We start from the raw sequence: 18,552 nt of genomic DNA, 5'->3' as shown, positions 1-18,552 counted from the left end.
GGTATCTGGGAATAATGTTGTCAGGTCAGACTATTGCGCCGGTTTTATGGATTTTTAAGAAGACCTACCAAACCTAACCTACATTTTATTTTAAGGGAAAAATGGTAAGAAGCATTTTTTTCTTCATACAACATGTATAAAACATGAAATAAAAATAACATAAAAAATTAAAAATTATAACTACCCTTTAGCATATGTTCACACAGAGCATCTTGGCTTTATTTTTTCCTTTAACATTTGTGAGGGCTCTCACTCCTACATTTGGGAGGTCCCTCCCCCATGCCAAATAGTTAGCAAGATAGTGGAATACATATTCCCTATCCCTTTACAATGCCACATAAAACATGCCCATTTGAATTTTGAGCTTCGCCGGCCACCACCACCACGTCCACTGCCATGTCATTATGAGGCCCTTGCTTGACATTTTCAGAAGGCCAGTAGGTGCCGTGAAACCTAAGCTTGTGTGGGGCCCTCAGGTGGCCCGGTATCATACATTTGGGAGAGATCTCACTCCTATATTTGGGAGGTCCCTCCCTCATTCCAAATTGCTAGTTAGATAGTGGAATACATATTCTCCATAATTTACAATGCCAGCTAAAAAAATGCCCATTTGAATTTTTGGCTTTGCCCACCATCGGCATGTCATTATGCCGATGAGTGACTCACTTCACATTTTCAGAGGGACAGCAGGTGCTGTGAAACCTGAGTTTTGCGAGCTCCACAATTTTGGCCACCAGATCCCAATGGAGCCACTGTCATAGCAGGTGAAGCCGCTGTAAGGGGAATATACAGTAAAACAGGAGTTGGAGGAGCTGTATGCTCAAAGTCAGTAAATTGGATTCTACCAGACACCAAAAGCATTAGAATTAAATTCTGAATACAGTGTATGCAAGCGAGGGCCTGTATTATGGTCAGTCTGTCAGGCCTGATATCCATGTACAAGCTGTTGTGAATTGACTTTTTGGCTCCCTCTTGTGGTCACTAGTGGTATGACTCTGGGATTGTCTTTCTTCAGTTTGGAACTCACCTGGGTCGTTAGTCCAGGGGTGTCGCTATATTAACTTCCTGGATCCTTAGTCCAGTGCCTGGCATCGTTGTAATCAGATCCTTCTGTTGCTCCTGTCTGCTGGTCCTGGCTCTTGCAAAATTAAGCTAAGTCCTGCTTCTTTGTTTTTTGAGTTATTTGCTTGCTCCTATTTTTGTCCAGCTTGTACTAAATGTGATTTCTGACCTTGCTGGAAGCTCTAGGGGGCTGGTGTTCTTCCCCCGGCCGTTAGTCGGTTCGGGGGTTCTTGAATATCCAGACCTTGATTACAAGTGTGGACCAGCTTGCTGCTCGTGTGCAAAGCATACAAGATTTTGTTACCAGTAGTCCTAGGTCTGAACCTAAAATACCTATTCCTGAACTGTTTTCTGGAGACCGATTTAAGTTTAGGAATTTCAGGGATAATTGTAAATTGTCCTCTTACCCTGTTATAGCGTTTGTGGATTCAGGTGCTGCCCTGAGTCTTATGGATCTGTCAAGCGCTGTGGTTTTGTTCTTGAGCCGTTGGTTAATCCTATCCCTCTGAGGGGTATTGATGCTACGCCATTGGCGGAAAATAAACCGCAGTTTTGGACACAGGTAACCATGTGCATGACTCCTGAACATCGGGAGGTGATTCGTTTTCTTGTTCTGCATAAAATGCATGATTTGGTCGTTTTGTGTTTGCCATGGTTACAGACTCATAATCCAGTCTTGGATTGGAAGGCAATGTCTGTGTCAAGTTGGGGCTGTCAGGGTATTCATGGTGATTCCCCGCCGGTGTCTATTGCTTCCTCTACTCCTTCGGAAGTTCCTGAGTATTTGTCTGATTATCAGGATGTGTTCAGCGAGTCCAGGTCCAGTGTTCTGCCTCCTCATAGGGACTGTGACTGTGCCATAGATTTTATCCCAGGTAGCAAATTTCCTAAGGGAAGACTATTTAATCTGTCTGTACCTGAGCATACCGCAATGCGTTCGTATATCAAGGAATCTCTGGAGAAGGGGCATATCCGTCCTTCCTCTTCCCCTCTTGGTGCGGGATTCTTTTTTGTGGCCAAGAAGGACGGGTCTTTGAGACCTTGTATTGACTATCGGCTTTTGAATAAAATCACTGTTAAATTTCAATATCCTTTGCCTCTGTTGTCAGACTTGTTTGCCCGAATTAAAGGTGCCAAGTGGTTCACCAAGATAGATCTTCGTGGTGCGTACAACCTTGTGCGCATTAAGCGAGGAGATGAATGGAAAACCGCGTTTAATACGCCCGAAGGTCATTTTGAGTACTTGGTGATGCCTTTTGGGCTCTCTAATGCTCCTTCAGTGTTTCAGTCCTTTATGCATGATATTTTCTGGAAGTATCTGGATAAATTTATGATCGTTTATCTGGATGATATTCTGGTTTTTTCTGATGACTGGGACTCACATGTAGAGCAGGTCAGGATGGTGTTTCAGGTTTTGCGTGAGAATGCTTTATTTGTTAAGGGCTCAAAGTGTCTCTTTGGAGTACAGAAGGTTCCCTTTTTGGGGTTTATTTTTTCCCCTTCTGCGGTGGAGATGGACCCAGTCAAGGTCCGTGCTATTCATGATTGGACTCAACCCACGTCAGTTAAGAGTCTTCAGAAGTTCTTGGGTTTTGCTAACTTCTACCGTCGTTTTATTGCTAATTTTTCTAGCATTGCTAAACCTTTGACGGATATGACCAAGAAAGGTTCTGATGTTGCTAACTGGGCTCCTGCAGCCGTGGAGGCTTTCCAGGAGTTGAAGCGCCGGTTTACTTCAGCGCCTGTTTTGTGCCAGCCTGATGTCTCACTTCCCTTTCAGGTTGAAGTGGATGCTTCTGAGATTGGGGCAGGGGCCGTTTTGTCGCAGAGAGGCCCTGGTTGCTCTGTGATGAGACCTTGTGCCTTTTTCTCGAGGAAGTTTTCGCCTAGTGAGCGGAATTATGATGTTGGCAATCGGGAGTTGTTGGCCATGAAGTGGGCATTTGAGGAGTGGCGTCATTGGCTCGAGGGTGCTAAGCATCGTGTGGTGGTCTTGACTGATCACAAAAATTTGATGTATCTCGAGTCTGCTAAACGCCTGAATCCTAGACAGGCCCGCTGGTCATTGTTTTTCTCCCGTTTTGACTTTGTGGTCTCGTATTTACCAGGTTCAAAGAATGTGAAGGCTGATGCTCTTTCAAGGAGCTTTGTGCCTGACCCTCCGGGAGTCGCAGAACCAGTTGGTATTCTTAAAGAGGGAGTTATCTTGTCAGCCATTTCTCCAGATTTGCGACGTGTGTTGCAGAGATTTCAGGCTGGTAGACCTGACTCTTGTCCACCTGACAGACTGTTTGTTCCTGATAAGTGGACCAGCAGAGTCATTTCCGAGGTTCATTCCTCGGTGTTGGCAGGGCATCCGGGAATTTTTGGCACCAGAGATCTGGTGGCTAGGTCCTTTTGGTGGCCTTCCTTGTCATGGGATGTGCGGTCGTTTGTGCAGTCCTGTGGGACTTGTGCTCGAGCTAAGCCTTGCTGTTCGCGTGCCAGCGGGTTGCTCTTGCCCTTGCCTGTCCCGAAGAGGCCTTGGACACACATTTCCATGGATTTCATTTCAGATCTCCCGGTGTCTCAGGGCATGTCTGTCATCTGGGTGGTATGTGATCGCTTTTCTAAGATGGTCCATTTGGTACCTTTGCCTAAGCTGCCTTCCTCTTCCGATCTGGTTCCTGTGTTCTTTCAGAATGTGGTTCGTTTACACGGCATTCCTGAGAATATTGTGTCTGACAGAGGATCCCAGTTTGTTTCCAGGTTCTGGCGATCCTTTTGTGCTAGGATGGGCATTGAGTTGTCGTTTTCGTCTGCCTTTCATCCTCAGACTAATGGACAAACGGAGCGAACTAATCAGACTCTGGAGGCTTATTTGAGGTGTTTTGTTTCTGCGGATCAGGATGATTGGGTGACCTTCTTGCCGTTGGCTGAGTTTGCCCTTAATAATCGGGCTAGTTCCGCTACATTGGTTTCGCCATTTTTCTGCAACTCTGGTTTCCATCCTCGTTTTTCCTCGGGACATGTGGAGCCTTCTGACTGTCCTGGGGTAGATTCTGTGGTGGATAGGTTGCAGCAGATCTGGAATCATGTGGTGGACAACTTAAAGTTGTCACAAGAGAAGGCTCAGCGTTTTGCCAACCGCCGCCGCGGTGTGGGTCCCCGACTTCGTGTTGGGGATTTGGTATGGCTGTCTTCTCGATTTGTTCCTATGAAGGTCTCCTCTCCTAAATTTAAGCCTCGCTTCATCGGTCCTTACAAGATATTGGAAATCCTTAATCCTGTGTCCTTTCGCTTGGATCTTCCGGTGTCGTTTGCCATTCACAACGTGTTCCATAGGTCTTTGTTGCGGCGGTACGTTATACCTGTGGTTCCTTCTGTTGAGCCTCCTGCTCCGGTGTTGGTTGAGGGCGAGTTGGAGTACGTGGTGGAGAAGATCTTGGATTCTCGTCTCTCCAGGCGGAGGCTTCAGTATCTGGTCAAGTGGAAGGGCTATGGTCAGGAGGATAATTCCTGGGTGGTTGCCTCTGATGTGCATGCGGCCGATTTAGTTCGTGCCTTTCACGCTGCTCATCCTGATCGCCCTGGTGGTCTTGGTGAGGGTTCGGTGACCCCTCCTTAAGGGGGGGGTACTGTTGTGAATTGACTTTTTGGCTCCCTCTTGTGGTCACTAGTGGTATGACTCTGGGATTGTCTTTCTTCAGTTTGGAACTCACCTGGGTCGTTAGTCCAGGGGTGTCGCTATATTAACTTCCTGGATCCTTAGTCCAGTGCCTGGCATCGTTGTAATCAGATCCTTCTGTTGCTCCTGTCTGCTGGTCCTTGCTCTTGCAAAATTAAGCTAAGTCCTGCTTCTTTGTTTTTTGAGTTATTTGCTTGCTCCTATTTTTGTCCAGCTTGTACTAAATGTGCTTTCTGACCTTGCTGGAAGCTCTAGGGGGCTGGTGTTCTTCCCCCGGCCGTTAGTCGGTTCGGGGGTTCTTGAATATCCAGCGTGGATTTTTTAATAGGGTTTTTGCTGACCATATAAGTCATCTTACTATATTCTGCTATTAGCTAGTGGGCCTCTCTTTGCTAAATACCTAGCTCATGTTTATGTTTGTCTTTTCCTCTTACCTCACCGTTATTATTTGTTGGGGGCTTGTATCCAACTTTTGGGGTCTTTTCTCTGGAGGCAAGAAAGGTCTTTCTTTTCCCTTCTAGGGTTAGTTAGTTCTCCGGCTGGCGCGAGACGTCTAGAACCAACGTAGGCACGTTCCCCGGCTGCTTCTATTTGTGGTGCTAGGATTAGATATATGGTCAGCCCAGTTACCACTGCCCTATGAGCTGGTTTTTTGTGTTTGCAGACTTGGTATTTATTCCTGAGACCCTCTGCCATTGGGGTTATAACAACAAGCCTCCTTTTACTTGGAAGCAGCCTCCTCAAAGGAAAGAGACAGGAGTGCCATTGACAAATCTGCACTAGCCTACACACTTCTTCTGGAAACTACACAACCAGGCAGATAGTATCTGTTGCTTGGTTTTGAATAACAACAGAGTAATTACAGGATATGTCCCAGAGAGTGACGATGTCTTTGGGGTGTATTACTCAGGAGATAGGCAGTGCTAAAGAGCTCAGGTAAAGTCATGTTCCAATATGTGTAAGGCTGTGTCCTGAATAGGTCTGGGCAATACCTCACCACCAGTTTTTTTAGGACCCAAATTTAGAAAATTTAAGGGAAACAACAGTTTAATAAAGAGACACAAGTCTTATTTAGGAGCCTGGAAAAGCCAGCAATGGTCGCTGCCCCGCCGCAGACAATGTAAAGTGGTAAAGAATATGTATGCCCTATCTAAGGGCAACTGAACATGGTTGCTGACTCTTGTGTGTGTGCAACTACAGGTTGTGAGCAGGAGGCATCAGTGCCTTCTTCTGGACAGCAGATTGGGAAGGCTGTAACACAGGGCCAGTGGTTTCACCCTCAGACACAGATTTTGTAGACAGGCATTCTGCCCACCTACTGGGGTGCTGAGTATGTGGGCAATTATATGGAAATTATATGGCGTAGGTATTACATAGGTATTATGTAGAATTTCCCTTTATAAAGGGATGTGTGGGTAAGATTTTCTAACTAGCAGCATATATATAGAGCATGCTTCATTACTCAGATTATTATTCTGTGTAAGGCTGAAACATGAAGAGGTGTGTGGAGCATATTAATGGATTGATGTTCCAAAATGTCCAAGTGCAGTACAGATGAGCTTCAGCAGAGCATGCTGCCACTTCGCCAAGACAGTGCTGCAGACTTCCCAGCTGGGGAGTGATGAGAAGGCTAGTTCCCAAAAATCAACATCAGACTAACAGATACACGCTGAAAGAGACCATGCTGGGGACCTTACAATACATTTTGCAGTTATTACATGAGGTAACATAGTAACATAGTTAGCAAGACCGAAAAAAGACATTTGTCCATCCAGTTCAGCCTATATTCCATCAGAATAAATCCCCAGATCTACGTCCTTCTAAAGAACCCAATAACTGTAAGATACAATATTGTTACGCTCCAGGAAGACATCCAGGCCTCTCTTGAACCCTTCAATTGAGTTCGCCATCACCACCTTCTCAGGCAAGGAATTCCAGATTCTCATTGCCCTAACAGTAAAGAATTCTCTTCTATGTTGGTGAAAAAACCTTCTCTCCTCCAGATGCAGGGAATGTGACCATCACATTCCTTGGTATAATCAGATCCTCGGAGAGATATTTGTATTGTCCCCTTACATACTTATACATGGTTATTAGATCGCCCCTCAGTCGTCTTTTTTCTAGACTAAATAATCCTAATTTTGCTAATCTCTCTGGATATTGTAGTTCCCTAAACCCCTTTATTAATTTTCTTGCCCTTCTTTGTACTTGCTCTAGTTCCATTATATCCTTCCTGAGCACTGGTGCTCAAAACTTTACACAGTACTCCATGTGTGGTCTAACCAGGGATTTGTACAGAGGCAGTATAATGTTTTTATCATGTGTATCCAGACCTCTTTTAATGCACCCCATGATCCTGTTTGCCTTGGCAGCCGCTGCCTGGCACTGGCTGCTCCAGGTAAGTTTATCATTAACTAGGATCCTCAAGTCCTTCTCCATGTCAGATTTACCCAGTGGTTTCCCGTTCAGTGTGTAATGGTGATATTGATTCCTTCTTCCCATGTGCATAACCTTAAATTTATCATTGTTAAACTGCATCTGCCACCTTTCGGCCCAAGTTTCCAACTTATCCAGATCCATCTGTAGCAGAATACTATCTTCTCTTGTATTGACTGCTTTACACAGTTTTGTATCATCTGCAAATATCAATATTTTACTGTATAAACCTTCTACCAGATCGTTAAAAAATATGTTGAAGAGAACAGGTCCCAACACCGACCCCTGCGGTACCCCACTGGTCACAGCGACCCAGTTAGAGAATATACCATTTATAACCACCCTCTGCTTTCTACCACTAAGCCAGTTAGGTAGAGATAGGGAGTACAAGTTTCACCATTGCACAATGTGCAAAGTTTTCAAAAATTAAAAAACATTACACTCATAGGGTATACATAGATGCTTTCCTGAACAAAATGGGTTTGGATGGTAAGGGATGGATGTTATGACAACTTCCAAAAAAACCATTTGGGCAGCAGTTACGTTACATTGCTATCATCCATAGGGCTTACAAAGTCAGAGGAAATCCAGCCCTTGTTCAATTTTTAATAGAGTCAGCCTGTCTGCATTTTCCATTGACATCCGTGTACACCTATCCGTTATGATTGCACTAGCCGAAATAAAATTCTGCTCAGACAACACACCTGCGGCAGGGCATGGCAGTGCCGCTAAGGCGTATAAGGAGGGGTCAGGCCAAGTGTACAGCTTGGACAGCAAATTGTTAAAGGGCACTGAAAAATCAGAGGACCAGCATTGTCTGAGGATGATCTTTTTAGCAAGTCTTCCACAATGGCCCTCTGGCATGCATGCACTGAAAATGGCATGTCTGCCTCCAACATGAGAGAAGGAAATTTTTCCTTGTACTGTGGGTCAAGAAAGGGGCACAGCCAGTATTTCATGGTGGACTGAATGTGTTTGGAAAGGCATCTGGACACAAACTGTGCCATTTGTGGCAGACTACAAAGAGTCAAACGTTCAATGTCCTTGCCAAGAAGAACACTAACTATTCTCTCCTCCTCACGACAAATCGCCTCCTCCTTCTTCTCCTCTTCAGACCATACATGCTGGACAGGCATGAAACTGGGATTGGGAGTCCCCTCTCTAGTGCAGTCCAAAAACTCTTGTTCCTTCTTATCCTCTTCCTCCTCCTCTTCCTCATCATCACCCAATGTGTCCTAAGAATATTGTGTGAGGCTGGGCTGTGTGGTATTAGACACTGTAAAATCTTGCTCCATAGCCACCTGCTCGGCATTCAAAACTTCCTCTTTGAGATTCTGCAGCGAACATTTTAATAGGCAGAGCAACGGGATGGTTACGCTGATAATAGCGTTATCAACGCTCGTCTTCTTGGTGCAGTACTCAAAGTTTTGAAGAACCTCACATATGTCAGCGATCCACACCCACTTGGCAGATGTTATGTGTAGGGGCTAAGTGTTACTCTGACGGGAATTGCTCACTAAGCCTTGCCAACATATGAAAGGTTGAATTCCAGCATGAGGGCAGGTCACAAATCAGTCGGTGATGAGGTAAATTAAAGTGCTGCTTCAGCGAACCTTAGGCAAAAGCCTAAGATGACTTTTGGAAATGTGCGCCAAGCTTTAAAGTTGCGCACATTATAGCACACAGCCAGACCTGGTTGGAGGTTTAGCGGGGAGAGCCATTGATCAGTCGGTTCTTTTATCCCTTTCAACATCTCGACTGGGTTGTGTGCTTTATCACTTAAACAGATGAGCTTCAGCAGAGCGTGCTGCCGCTTCGCCAAGACAGTGCTGCAGACTTCCCAGCTGGGGAGTGATGAGAAGGCTAGTTCCGCTGAGGATGAAGAGGAGGATAGACAGGAACTGGAATATGAGGAGACTGAAACCCTGATGGAAGTTGATCCCAATATTCTTGGTCTGGGTAAGATGTGTGATGTCCCAGCATCTGACTCTGTCCCAGCCTTCACCAGGTTAACTCAGTGTGCCGTCAGGGAAATGTATCGTCCCTGTCTACAATAACTTGTCCATGTGTCTGTGGTTAGGTGGACCTTCCCTGTGACTGCATTGGCCTGCGCATGGCTGATATTTTGTAACATGCTTATGTAACACAGGGATGGCACACTGGTAAAAATAGTGGCAGCTGGGAATCGAGTATCGTGGGGCTGCCACTGCCAAGAGGTCCCAGAAAGACTTAGTTCCTACATGTCGAAACGGCAACATTTCCAGGGCTAGCAATCTGGCAATGTGGGTTTTTAGCGTTTGGACCTGTGGGTGGATATTTCTACTTTCTGGGGCAGGGACAACTGAACTCTGCGCTGGGACAACGAACTGGACATGGTTGCTGACTGTTGTGTCTGTGCAACAGCAGGTTTTGGGCAGGAGGCATCAGTGCCCGATTCCTGGATAGTAGATTGGGAAGGCCGTAACATAGGGAAAGAGGCAGTGGTTTCACCCTCAGACAGATTTTGTACCCAGGCATTCAGCCCACCTACTCGGGTGCTTGACTGCCTTGTGCTTTTGCATGCTGGTAGTGTTCAGGTTGGCAGTGTCGTGGCCTCTTCTTTGCTTGGTTTGGCAGATGCTGAAAATTACAGTTGTTTTGTCTGACGGAATCTCTATAAAAAAACTGCCATACAGGGGAACTATGTACTCTTGGCCTGTTATCTAGCTGAGTGTCAGTGCTCTGTGGAACAGTTGACCGAGTTCTCCCTCTGGTCAAACCACTACCTCTTCTTGCCTGTTTTCTTGCTACAGATCCATCCCTCTCTGCACTGCTGTGCTCACTAGGTGTTCCACCATGCCAAGTTGGATCAGCGGACTCATGATCGACCACGTCGTCTTCCAATTAATCAATCCGATCCTCCTTCTGAGTTGCGATTTTAGGCTTACCTGATGACAATTGTGCGTCATGATTATACTCCACCTCTTCAGACATGAATTGACCTTCCCCAACGTGGCTTTCTCTTGGCCGAGGGTGCTCAAATGTTTGGGCATTACTTCACTTCATCTCCTCAATTACAAAAATTACAAGGGAATGTAAACAGTTCCAGAGTGGCCAGTGTTGGGGTCATATGTCTTCTGCGACTTTTGATGGTGGGAAGAAGGAGGACAAGGTTGGGGATTCAGAGGCTCAGCCTCTTGGCTACTGAGACTGGACCATGTGGAAGACATTGTGGTGCTGCTTCTCAACATACTGGAGCCTTTGTCTGCCATCCAACCCTCAACATCCTCACACTTGTCTGGGTTTGTCAGTGGTGTAGCACGCTGACCAAATTTTCACAGGAAGCTACAATGAGATACAGTCACCTTCCTTTCTGTCACACCACCTTGGTGGGCACCACAACATCCATGTCCCTTAACGTCACCCTTTTTCATATTGAATGCATTATGCTTATGAAAAAAAAAAATTCTGGCTTTATTTTTCGCAAGTACCCTTACCAAGGTGTACAAATTCACTGTATCTAGCAATGTGTGGCTATTTTTATTTTATTACACACAGCAACAGCAGAATCATGAAAATTACATGTAAATAGTCACATTTGCATACTTTAGCAGGCTTTGCGTCAGTAGCACAACTGCTAAATAAAGATACGCTATTTATTAAACCAATAGAAAATTATTATTTTTTTAATATCTCCTTTCTGACACTCTGCAACAGTGAACTAATGAAAATTATTGCCACTGGCAAATTGTCACATTTGCTTATCTCTGCCCAGATTGAGCCAGTCGCATAACTGCTAGATAAAGCTACGCTATTTATTAAACCAATAGAATTTTTTTTATATCGCCTTGCTGACACACTACAATAGCAGACTAATGAAAATTCCACTGGTAAATTGTCACGGTTGCTTATCTCTGCCTGGACTACACAAGTCGTTCAACTGCTAAAGATACGCTATTTATTTATTTTTTTTTAGATTGCCTTTTTGAGACACGTCAACAGCAGACTCAGGGAAATTATTGGTAAATAGTGACGTTTACGTAGCTCAGTAGGTTTTGCACCAGCTGCACAGCTGCTAGATATATATTAGCTATTTAAGCAATAGGTACTATGCTCTCCCTATGCTGGTTTTGGCTTCAATGTGCTCAAGATGGCGCCGGAAGGGATTAAATATCCCCTATGACGCCATAAGGCCAGCAAATCATAGTAATGCCACACCAAAGATGGCACCGGCATTACTGTGATTGGCAAGCCAGCCCAGCATGTTCATTGGCTGCAAATAGATCCAAACATGCAGGGCGGGTCATTCAAATATACCGGGGAGAAAACCAAATTACTCGCCGAGTAATGAATAGCGTACTACTTGTGCAAGTAACGAATACTGTAGTGCCGAATGTATTCGCTCATCACCTATATACGAGCACTACCAGATGTTTGGATAACACCCGAGTGTGCCCCAATAAGATGTTATGTGAGCACGTTCGCTCATCATTACTCACCACACATAAAAGGGCACCTTGCAACATACTCTACTCAATTGATTCCCAAATATTTTCCCCCAGGAACCACGTCTTTTTCCGGTTAACCTCCTGTCACAGCCAAAGCACGCCAAAACTATTACTGCTCCCATATCACATCCACTGCTCTTTATTTTACATGCACTTCCTTTCCTAGGTGAGTTACCCTATGGACGTAAGGTGTATTAACATCTCCTATCGGACAGAATCCCTCTAATCTGCTGAGATCTCAGAGGCTTTTATTATTTCCTGAGATTTTGGAATAATCTATGTTGACAGTAAAACTCAAGAGTAAATGTTGAGCGACTGTGATTCAATTCTAAAAGGGGGCGCAACCTACCACCTCTCATGTGTAGTAGTCTCCACTATGACGGACCCCGGGAATGAGGGGTGTCACATACTGAAGAGGAGTCATTCACTAGAGCAGGTAAGAGCACCCCGGCATGACGACCTTTAGCAGTACATTATCTGTAGTGGCAGAATCACAATCACGCGGCAATTGAAGTAAAGTGCGATCGTTAAATCCATGCTGATAAACTGTAATTAATAAAAATCGACCATCACCTAGCGAGCTCCGAGAACAGCCGGCTAATCTCACCCTTTAATTGATGGATTATGTCAATATGGTATGGCTGGGGCAGAATAATAGAGCTGCTGTGTGTTATGATAGTATTTTGCGGGGGCGTAATGACTGAGAGGTGATATCATTCTATATGACACGGTCAATACGCTTGACAGGCCAGCTGTGCCAGCTCGGCTAGATTTTAGCCTGGGTCAATGCAATAAATCACAGTCAATTGCTGAAATGTTATAAACCAGTAGATACAGTATACCAAGTCTATGAAGGTAACTCAATGGGTGTCACCTGCAGTCCTATGTATCATCATACATAACCCAGCGATAACTCTGTGAGTACAGAAAATGTAGTAGACATCTCCTGCAGTCCTACGTAACATCATACATAACCCATCGATAACTCTGTGAGTACAGATGATGTAGTAGACGTCTCCTACAGTCCTATGTGACACCACAGATAATACAGTAATAATTATCCCAAATTAAAGAAAATGTTGACGATGTCACTTGCAGTCCTGTGTAAAACTACATGTGATCCATCTTCTCTATCTAATCTCTTATGCTATGTGTAACATGGCTGTGACCATTTTACGCGATCTGGGTGGAAAAAAAATGAATAAAATTATTCCGTCTCATAAACACTGATGAATTCTGAAAAATTTGCACTGAAATCAATTTGTGCAGAATGAATTCACTCATTTCTAGCACACACTTCAGTAAAGGCTACTTTCACACTAGCGTCGTGCACTGCACGTCGCTATGCGTCGTTTTGCAGAAAAAACGCATCCTGCAAAAGTGCTTGCAGGATGCGTTTTTTCTCCATAGACTTTTATTAGCGACGCAGTGTGACGCATTACCACACGTCGCAACCATCGTGCGACGGTTGCGTTGTGTTGCGTCGGACCGTCGCCACCAAAAAACGTTGCATGTAATGTTTTTTGGTGCGTCATCTGCATCATTTCGGACCCCGCATGCGCGGCCGGAACTCTGCCCCCGCCTCCCCGCACCTCACAATGGGGCAGCGGATGTGTTGGAAAACTGCATCTGCTGCCCCCGTTGTGCGGCGCTTTCACAGCTAGCGTCGGTGCGCCGCAACGTCACATAGCGACGTGCAGTGCACGACGCTAGTGTGAAAGTAGCCAAAAGGATCACTGGTCTGCCCTGATCGCTTGTTACAATGTATCAGTGCAGGGAAAGTGCATCATTCTGGTCAGCTGGTAGGTGATTGCCAGAACTGGGTACAAGTATTAGATCTGTCCAGGTTTTCTGTCCAAATGTAGACATGAATTATAATTTACCGTCAGCAAGTATAGATCTTAGAAATGTTAAGGTTGCAGAACTTTCTATTAATCAATAATGAAACCTCATTTTCATAACACTGGACGCTGGTCTGTTAACCTCTTAATACAGGAGATAGCAGGAAGCATCTCACAAGCTGCAATTACATAAAGTGTGTCCTCCATTTCATCAGTGTCGTGCTCAATTTCGATAAAGAAGCGGTTGCAGCACCGTGCCATGCTCTGATACCACACCGCTCCACGTACACTCAAATGGGGCTTCATTAAGAAGATGGCTTCTAATCCTTAAGTGGTTTGTGTCTTCTTGTTGGCAAGAATCTCAGCTGAGGTCTACAAAAATGAAAGGATCAGAATGAGCAAGCACTGCGGTCCAGCGGTGATCCAACAGTGGCCTTCATGACACCTGGAACCTGTACTAATACTAATCTAAATCTTGTCCACAAGAAACCAGTAGACATGTCCAATGATGCGAAGGCAAAATTAGTCAGTAGTTTGCTTGTGATACACATTGGGCTGTTATCATAGAGGTTATTTTATATAAAGATGGGGGCAGGAGCAAAGCGCAGATGGGCGGAGGCCCCCCATGACTGCATTGAGCCGGGCGGTCTTTTTTAAATAATGCAATGGTGGTGATAGGAGATTAGCAAGGGGGGGAGGAGCTTGAGAAGGGGGAGTTGGTAGGGAAAGTGTGGGAAACCGCCATTTCCTACCTTAATACAGGCCGAGGAAGACGCGTGCTATGGAGTCGGCCGAATCCATGATCTCCCGTTTGCGGGAGATGGCTAGGTCCAGGAGGGGAGGCTGTGAAGGAACAGATGATTGGCCTCGGGGAGACCAAAACATCCAACACCGCGGAGATACCATCACGTGTTTCTCAACGCAGTGATCCAGAACACGGCCCCCATCCCTTATGGGAAATATGCAAATGCATGTAGGATAGCTGCGGAGACACCATCACGTGTTTCTCGACGCAAGCAGTGAATAGCCAGACCTTTCCCTGGGAGGGAACAACCACGGGAAGGGCAGCATCCAATAAAGGAAAACATCCAATACAGGAAAACCACCTATGCCAAGCATGGTATCCATCCACAGACAGCTGTTTCGGGTTGTTTGCCCCTCATCAGTGTGGAGTAGGAATCTGGCTATTAGGAGCAGTGCCTAGTAAAAGGCTGTGAAGGAACAGATGATTGGCCTCGGGGAGACCAAAACATCCAACACCGCGGAGACACCATCACGTGTTTCTCAACGCAGTGATCCAGAACACTGCCCCCATCCCTTATGGGAAATATGCAAATGCATGTAGGATAGCTGCGGAGACACCGTCCACCACGTGTTTCTCGACGCAAGCAGTGAATAGCCAGACCTTTCCCCGGGAGGGAACAACCATGGGAAGGGCAGCATCCAATAAAGGAAAACATCCAATACAGGAAAACCACCTATGCCAAGCATGGTATCCATCCACAGACCGGACCGGAAGTGCGGCCGGCGCGATGCAGGCAGAGAGCAGCCGCCGCTTCCCCTGCTGTTAACAGGTCCCCGGCGCCCAGAGGGCGCGCAGCAGCTGGACCACCTGCTTCCACCAGGTCCCCGGCGCCGAGCGGGCGCGCAGCCGCCGCTCCCCCTTCCTCCATCGGGTCCACGGCGCCCAGGGGGCGTGCAGCAGCGGGCGGAAGAAGCGGACATCTAGGACGAGCAGTGGCAGCGGTGAGGAATGCGGACCCTTTACCGGCGGCAGGCACCTCCAGCCCATCTCCTCCCAGGGTGCCTGCTGGGATGACCACCAGGAGTACACAGGCGGCAGGCGGTCAGTGGCAGGGAGCTTGTCAGCGACGCGGATCCAGGGCACGGTGCGCTGGAGATGGAGACGCAGGCAGCAGTGTCGAGCTGCCTGCACGGGAGCGAGGAAGTCTACACGACCGGGCGGGCTCGCCCGGGTTTGAGCACGGGGATCGGTCGAGGTCACCTAGGAGGTCTCCTGAGCAGAGTCCAGCTCGTACCCGGAGGAGCGGGTCGGTTCAGCAGGTACTCCACGCTCGGGTCCCCCCTGGTGACGAGGAGGCCAGGGGCGCGGGCCTGGGGCAGAGAAGACTAGAGGCGCAGTGGTCCCAACACGCTCGGGTCCCCCCTGGTGATGAGGAGGCCAGGGGCGCGGGCCTGGGGCAGAGGAGGCTAGAGGCGCAGAGGTTTCAGCACGCTCGGGTCCCCCCTGGTGACGAGGAGGCCAGGGGTGCGGGCCTGGGGCAGCGACGCAGCGAAGAGGTGCCAGCTTGCAGCAGCAATCGTCACGAAGGGACGGAGCGACAGGGATCTGGAGGTCCGGCTGGCGGGGACACAGCACCCGTGCAGCAGTGTGAGTATGAGTCTATGTCTGGTGTGTCGCCCGCAGGGGCCGGGATTCAGGAAGCTGGGGGGGGCAGGTGCCAGGTCTGCAGGATTTATTGCAGAGTATGTCGCAAATTTTGCGTAGACTAGACGGAGGATCGGCTTCAGGTGTCGCCGCATCGCCGTGGGTGGCGTGGGTGTCTGGGCGGGGGTTGCAGCCCACGTCTGGGAGCGGGTTGTTAAGCCCTGGTCGGGCGTTGGAGGTAGCATCGTCTGGTGTATCGGTTTCAGTTCAGACGGGGAAGGAAAAAAGCGATAAGGTTAAATTAGATGACAGAGCGAAAGGGGAAGTTTATGTGTGTTTTGAAGGGCCGCTGGGAGTGCATTTGAAAAAAGAGGTGAAGGAGAAGATTTGGCAGGATGAGTATGTGGAAATTTTTTCCCTTCTTCCGCTAGAGAAGTTTAACTTAGATAAAGGGAAAAAAGACGATAGCAAGAAGGAGGAGGAAGAAAAGCGGAGGTGGCGGTTAATTCCGCAGACATTTGTAAATTGGTTGCAAGCATTTGCAATATTGGCGAGTGTGGTGGGGGAGAAGGTGCCCGAGAATTGCTCGGGTTTGTTTTGCTATCTGGATTCAATTGGGGAGGCGCATCGTACTTATGGCGGCCAGACGTGGCTGCGGTATGATGAGCAGTTTAGGCAGAGAAAGGCGGTAAGGCCGGAGATTAGGTGGGACCAGAAGGATATAGGCCTTTGGCTGAAGGTTATGGCCCCAGCTAGACATGGGCAGTCCTTTCACGGGACTGGAGGCGGTGGCAGCCAGCAGGCGGGATACGGAAGTAGTAGTCAGGGTACACAGGGAGCAAAGGAGAAGTTTGGAACCTGCTGGCAGTTTAATGACGGTCAGTGTAAATACGGGAATACCTGTAAATTTAAGCATGTGTGTTCCCACTGTAATGGAAGTTCCCATGGGGCTTCAAAATGTTTCAAGAAAGGGAAAGGAAAGTCAGCATTGGGTACCGGTCAAGGGGGAGAGCCCGGTGAGGCTTCGCGAGATGGTCCCCTTTCTAAATAGGTACCCTGATCAAGTGAAGGCGGGCATGATTTTTAATGGTTTTTCGGAAGGTTTTAGGATTCCTCCCCCGGGTCACAAGGTTCCTTTCTCGATTAAGAATTTGCGGTCGGCAATGTTGCATGCCGAGGTTGTTGATGCTAAGCTCCAGAAAGAAGTGGAGTTGGGTAGGATGTCGGGGCCATTTTTGCACCCGCCGACGGAAGGGATGGTTGTTTCCCCTTTGGGGGTAGTGCCTAAAAAAGAGCCGAATAAATTTCGGTTGATTCAGCACTTGTCGTATCCGAAAGGCAGGTCAGTAAATGATGGCATCGCTCAAGAGCTATGCTCTGTGGAATATACATCATTTGATGCAGCGGTACAGTGGGTGAGGAGACACAGCCCCGGTGCGTTGTTGGCAAAAACGGATATTGAGTCGGCGTTCCGCTTGCTTCCGGTGCACCTGGACAGCGTTCCGTTGTTAGGTTGTTTTTGGAATGGTGGTTACTATGTGGATAGATGTTTACCAATGGGATGTGCCATTTCTTGTTCATTGTTTGAGACGTTCAGTACTTTTTTGGAGTGGGCGGTTAGTGACGTGCCGGGAGTTCAGTCCGTTATACATTATTTGGATGACTTTTTGTTTATTGGGCCGCCTGATTCCGCGGTATGCCGTAATGCGTTAGCGGCTATGTTTTGGGTTGCAGAGCGTTTTGGGGTTCCATTAGCAGCGGATAAGACGGAAGGTCCCAGTACGGTGTTGAGTTTTTGGGGAATTTTAATTGACTCCGAGAGAATGGAGTGTCAGTTGCCGGAGGACAAGGTGGCCCTGCTGCAACAAGAGGTCGATAGAGCTAGGAAGATGCGGAAGCTGACTTTGAAGGAGTTGCAGTCTCTTTTGGGTAGAATTTCGCATACAGGATCGTACCAATGGGTAGGATATTTTGTCGCAGGTTGTCGGTTGCGACGGCGGGCGTGAGAGAGCCCCATCACTTTATTCGTTTGAATAAAGAACACAAGGATGATTTGTTAGTGTGGCAACGTTTTTTGAGCAATTACAACGGGCGTTCATTGATTCAGCAGGAGGTAGTCTCCAATTTTGACTGCGAGATATACACGGACGAAGCCGGTTCGGCCGGGTATGGGGCCTATTGCAGGGGACGGTGGTGTCCCGGAGGTTGGCCGGACCAGTGGAGGGAGTTGGGCCTTACAAGGAACTTGGCTTTGTTAGAATTGTTTCCCATCGTGGTGGCGGTCTCTATTTGGGGGGAATGTTCGCTAACAAGAGGGTTCGTTTTCATTGCGACAATATGAGCGTCGTGTCGGTGATTAACAGTCTGTCGGCCTCGTCTCCCCCGGTCATTAAGCTGGTGAGGGAATTGGTTTTCAGGTGCTTGGAGCTGAACGCTTGTATTTCAGCGGTGCATGTGCCAGGTGTTCATAACTCAATAGCGGATGCATTGTCTCGTTTTCAGTGGGAGCGTTTTCGGGAATTGGCGCCGGACGCGGTGACATCGGGAGAGGAATGCCCTTTGCATCTTTGGAACGTGATTATGGACGAGCGGGCCGGTTGATTCGAGATTCGGTTACGAGACAAACCTGGGCATCATATGAAGCCTCGTGGCGGGTATGGCAAAGTTGGG

The sequence above is a fragment of the Ranitomeya variabilis genome, chromosome 4 (assembly GCF_051348905.1).
Source record: "Ranitomeya variabilis isolate aRanVar5 chromosome 4, aRanVar5.hap1, whole genome shotgun sequence".
Taxonomy (NCBI): Eukaryota; Metazoa; Chordata; class Amphibia; order Anura; family Dendrobatidae; genus Ranitomeya; species Ranitomeya variabilis.
This window is presented reverse-complemented; position numbering follows the sequence as displayed.